Raw genomic sequence first — 6,235 nt, forward strand, 5'->3', positions numbered from 1 at the left:
TGTTTTGATAAGTCAGTTTTAACTTTCTTTGGCTTTAAGTTTAGGAGCTTCTATTCAGTTCTAGTTGCTGTTTTGTTTTTACATATAAAGTTTGTATTTAAAATATGCAAAGCAATTGCATTAGGTGTATTAATAAAGTTTTTTTTTATTTTCATTTTTCTTTTTTTTAAGTAGATGTGTTTCCTAATGTGTGTTGTATACTTTTCTGGTATTTTCTGAAGTTGATTGCTGTAAAATAATACTCCATTGCAGTCACACATTTGTAATTTAAACTTGGTTATATTAAACATGGTTGACTATGACATCTCAATAGATTTATTCAACATGATCTGAACAGATCATTCTAAAGTGATCACACTTATTTGTTGTAGGTTGTACATGGCTACAACCTTTATGTATAGTAATAGTATTAAGATAATTGAGACAGTATAATGACAAGACCTCTCAGACTCCCCAAATCCTGACTAGGGTTCTGGAGCTCGCATCGGCTTCATCACCTTCTTCCGGGGATGGCTGCTCCTCCCCTTCTTCCTCTTCGGCACAGGTGGCAACTCCACCTCACCCTGACCGGGGCAGCACACAGTATATTGCCTAGGCTCTGCATCAGCGAGGGTCCAACCTTGGTCCTCGAGGCAGGTGAGGAAGGTGTCCCGGTCTGTCTGCGGCAGCCTTCAGATGGATTCATTCCTCCATCGACTCCACCTCACCGACTGAAGGCCTTCATGAAGAGTGGGTCTTCGTAGGGGCACACTAAAGTACAGCTTGTCTACTGTAAGCAACCAGTTGCGCAACTGCTTGCAGAAACGTCCGCATAGAAATGATTCAGCTGCACGCAATCAAGCTGAGCAACTGATTGTTCTGGTGTGGACCCGGCTTTAGAATTGACTGAAAAAGAAAGTGAACATGTTAAATTCATTTTTACTATTGGCAACCAGTTAGCTACTGTGGTCACTAGCCAAATACCGCTGGAATGAACTATAACAATTTTTTAAGTCCCTCTAAAACTGCACCACAAATGCGCACCACCATCTTTCACTTTCTGTTTGTATTTTTTGATTTGGAGAGGATGTAGGCCTAAAACAGATGCATGTCATCTTTATGTATAATGCATTGAGTCCAAAGTAAAACAACTCAATAAATGGAAGTGGCTGCCTCTATGTTTAAGCCAGCACCAGTGTTTGTTCTTCAGTACTTATTTCCATTCAACCATCATCATTAACTGCTTACTCCTTTACAGGGTTGCAGTGAGCCGGAGCCTAACCCGGCATACACAGGGCGCAAGGCGAGACTACACCCTGGACGGGACGCCAGTCCATCGCAGGGCACCACACACACACTGACTCACACACAGGGCAATTTAGAGCGACCAATCAACTTGGACAGCATGTCTTTGGACTGTGGGAGAAAACCGGAGTACCCGGAGAAAACCCACGCGAACACGGGGAGAACATGCAAACTCCACACAGACAGTACCCTAAGCCTGATTTCAAACCCAGGACCCTGGCGCTGTGAGGCAGCAGCGCTAACCACTATGCCACTGTGCCACCCACCAGTACAGATTTATGAAATGTAATTAAATAAAAATGACTGTGTCAATAATATTACTATAAAGCTTGCAAGGTTTTCAGGCAGGAAATCTATAGTATCATTAATACAGTTCCTAGTACATCACATTTCATTGGTCAAACAACAAGCCAACAAGCAAACGCAGCCCTGCCGTGCTTCAAATTACCACCTCACTCCCCAACCACCACCACCTCACTCCCCAACCACCACCACCTCACTCCCAGCCTCGTCTGGGGCGGGGGAGTATATAATGCTCCTCTTTCTGTGTTGCCTATAAGTGTTAAAACAACTTAAGACAGGAAGCTGTCACATTTTTTTTTGCTCTGCAGTTATTGCTATCACATGTGGGGCTCGATTTGTCACTGTGGGCAAACTACCCACTTCACTGGTCAATTTGCTTGCAGGTTTCCCATAGTGGAACATATAGGTCCTGGTTTGTAACAAGTAGCCCAAGCTCTAAATTCATGCAGTATAATGTGTCTATTTTGAATTAACAGCTTAATTACAGCATACCTTTTCCACCACTACATACCATGTAAGAGCACTAGATACCAAAACATATTAGTTAAAAGAGTCCCTGTATCTGTGAATCCGGCTTTCTAGCCAGAAGGAGCATAAGCTACTGTGCAATGTTTGCCCAGGGGTCGGCCACGGACAAACCAAACAGAAGTTATATACAATTCTCTCTGTGTGTGTGTGTGTGTGTGTGTTAGACGTATCCGCTGCAATGGACACTGATAACCCTTGCCATGGACATGCGTGTCTGTGTAGGGACAAGTTGCCGACCCATGTCTATAAACTAAAAGGTTTGTTTTAGAATAAAACTGTATATGCTTCTCAGACGTGCTGGTGTCCTAAAACAGATCCACTTTCCCCACTCAAATATTGTTAAATATTAGAAGGCTTTTTTGTATAAAAATAGGTGTTTAGTGTCTACATAACATTTTCTATTTTGTGTTATGACTGCCTGTGACAGTAATACAATGAGTTTTGGTTGTAAATCTCCCTCCCGACCTGTGAGGGCGCTAAGCAGCGAAAGTTCTTTGGACGAGCTGGCCTGACAGTTCTTTCCCCGGGCCAGGAAGTCAGTCAGTCTGGAAGAAGGTGAGGCTCCTTAGCAGGAACGTATTGACCCGGAAGGGAAACGACGTAGCAGCTGCAGATATTAGAGACAACTGCACATGTTTACCAAGGGATCATGTGTGATAGCATAAAGGGGACGGAGAATCGCAATCTACTCCTTTGCTTGGTTTGAGAGACAAGAAACTGGAAGGACTGGGAGAAAATAAGAAAAAGGATTTGTGATTGTTTTGTTTGTTTATTGCTGTTAGTAGACGGCTAACACGTATCCGGAGCTGTCGCCTTGGGCCAGCACTACCCAGAACAACACTACACCACAGTGACTGTATATCACCCACCACGAGCACTACTGCACGCACCCAGGACTGGTGACCGTGTATTGTATTATTATGGGGAAGATAACGTGTGTTTATTATTTGGACTGCAATCCATTTATTATTGTTTCTTCTGTGCTTTACACATTGGTGTGTATTGCTGGAGGTTTATTGTTTGGTCGCCAAACCGGGAGTTTTAATTAAAAAAACCCTTTTCCAAACATATTACAGTTTCCTGGTGTGTGATTATTTCTGTACTGCATCACCACTGCACCTGTTTCCAATCAGCAGCCACTTTGCCACACTGCCTCTTACTAACTGTATAAAGTGCTATTATGTAAACATGAATTAGACAATTCGTGCAGAGCTTTGAAGGTCTTAGAGACATGGAGACAAACAACCTTGTTTATGGAATCTGAGGTAGAAATCAACAAAAAAGGAGCCTGTTGTATGTGATATTCGTTATTACATGTATTACACAGAAGCATACGGGACAGCAATAGAAATGAAGGGCCTAAAGCTACACAGGAATGAAGTTAAAGGTACTTTGAATGCTGTGCTTTTTAGTGAGCTTTAACATGAACAGTTTCATGAATATTAATCTTTATTTTACTCAGAACAAAAAACTTCAATCCACCTGTGAATGGGGGCCTCTGTCTGAAATTGTATTTGCTTTTGGAGTGTGTTTTTTTTTTTTTTTTTTTTAAGCAACATCCGCATTTGAGGACGTGGTTTCCTGAGCTTGGCCCCTTGTGCACAGCTTTGCATTCAGTGTCTAACATTTATCAAAATATCCTACTGGCTTTATGTCTAAAAGTTTCATTGATGTATTTTGGAAAGATCAGTAGTTAAATAGTTTTTTCACTGCACTAGAAAATACCTTCAAATGTTTAAACCACTATCAGCAGGGTTGGCTTTTTTATATGGCACATTATTAAGCAGTTGTAAAGTACTGTAACCTGGACTATGAACATATTTTACATCAGCAACTACTGTACAAGTATCAGAAAAGCTCTTATTTAATTCACCATAAAGCACAATACTATTCACCACTGATGATAGTCACACTGCAGAGTGGTTATTAGCTTTTGGAATTAAACTGTACAAGATTAAAAGTAATGTTGAGTAAACTTTGAATATCTAACAGTATACCATATGTGAAAGACCCCTTAAAGGCCAGTACTGAAAAAGAAATCTGAATATTAGGCAAAGCCCTATAATACATCTAGAGATTATGTGACAAACTAGGTTGAGCTTGTCACATGTAAACATTTAATAAGAAAAGTTTACTCGTTAAGAAAACAGCAATTTATTCTGTCATGCACTGTCACAAAGATGGCCGGAGTGGGTGGCGTCAGACCAGAAGCAGGAAATAAACAGACAGAGAGGTGTGGTTTGGTGAAGCTGAGCGAATGCTTTCGCTCAGCATTTAATAAACAGAACAGAAAATAAAAGGTTTGAACAGACAAAACACAGGACACGGCACTTGAGGCCAAAATAAATAGACGAACAAAACGGACTAGACAGACAAACAAACACGGTGAGCAGATAACACTTATATTTACGCTTTCTTTCACTTTTACTTCCGTCTCCAATCCCGTTCTCCACTCACCGAACACCCAACCCTGACTGAATGAAACGTGCATCTATATATACTGTTGTGCTGGGATTCAATTACTAATTAATTATTCACTTGAATCCCAGCACGTGAATTAATTCTGTGCAACCCCGTGCTCACATATTACATTTAACCAGCACGTGAAATGATTTGTGCCCTCCTCGTGCCTAAATACAAATCTACCTTTTTAAATCACATGTGAAACACAGACCCGTTTTTATCCTGTGTACCAATCTATACACCAACATTAACACACGCACGCAACATACAACACATAATATGCACACAGGGGCGGAGCACATTGCCACATGCACATAGAGCTTAATACCACCAGCTAGTCTTCCTGTGTTGCCTATAGGTGTTAAAACTGTCACATTTGTTTTGCTCTGTGTTATTGCTATCACATTTGTTTGCAAGTTTCCCACAGTAGGACACACACATTACTTACAGCAGCAGGACTTCTGCCCTGCCACATATCTCCCCCTTGTGCAATGCACACATGGCTGCAATTGGCCACCTCCCCCCTTAAAACACCAACCCCGTCTTGTGGGTGGGCTGGGGGGACGGTTAGTTGGGCTGGGGGGACGGTTAGTTGGGGTTGCTGTAGAGGTGGTCCCCACACCTCCTCCTTTGGCTGGGGGGGTCCCGGGCCTTGAAATGGGGGTACCCATCCCCTCGGGTAACCCCTGGGCTTTTATAAGGGACGTCCGTTTAACACCCGTGACTATCCCTGGGCTTCTGTAAATGGGTGCCTGCTAACCCCTTTTGTGACCCCTGGACTTCTATGAGGAGGTGCCCGTTTAACACCCTTTCTACCCCTTTTCAGGAGAGCCTGTCAGCACAGCCAGGGGGATGGCCCCTCCTGAAGTAGCAGACCGCTAGGTTACGGATGTAACCCTGGTTCCCTGAAAGACAAGACAACCACCAACCAATACTTTTGGGATATGCCTAGCATGGGTCAGGTATTCACTGAGCATTTTATATCAAAGCTGCCGATAGGCCGCTCTGGGAGTGACGTCTTCGGTCCAGCCTACCGAGGGAATAAGTAGTCACTCCACGGAGTTCAAATCCTCTTTTGCATCAAACCCGCAAATGCGAGGTTTGGTGGTAATCTTCTCTTTCAGGGAACCAGGGTCACATCCATAATCTAACGTTCCATTTCAATTCGAAGACGACCAACCAGTACTTAAAAGTATACCAAAGCCGCCCTGACGGAGAGTGAGCGGACAGCAGATGAGGGATGTCTTGCTACTGCCAAACTAATGTTTGTGGTACGAGCGTGTAACCTCAAGGACCCTTGTGACTAATGAAGGCATAGAGGGATCTACCACATTAAATCAGTAGAACCTGGTGAATGTATGTGGAGTAGCCCAGCTAGCCGCAGTACATATATCATTCAATGAGGCTCCTCTAAAGCATGCCCATGAAGTTGCCACTCCTCTAGTAGAGTGTGCAGCTACCCACCCAGGTGGGGGTAAGCTGGCATTATTATACGCAGTCGAAACTGTATCCATAATCCAGTGGGACAATTGCTGCTGAAGAGGGCTTGACCAATGGTCCTTTCACCATGACAGATGAAGAGCTGGTCAGACTGACGCCGCGCTCTCATCCTATCTACATAACTTCTCAATACCCAAACAGGGCAGAGGGAATTCAA

Source organism: Acipenser ruthenus, chromosome 23 (assembly GCF_902713425.1).
Source record: "Acipenser ruthenus chromosome 23, fAciRut3.2 maternal haplotype, whole genome shotgun sequence".
Lineage (NCBI taxonomy): Eukaryota > Metazoa > Chordata > Actinopteri > Acipenseriformes > Acipenseridae > Acipenser > Acipenser ruthenus.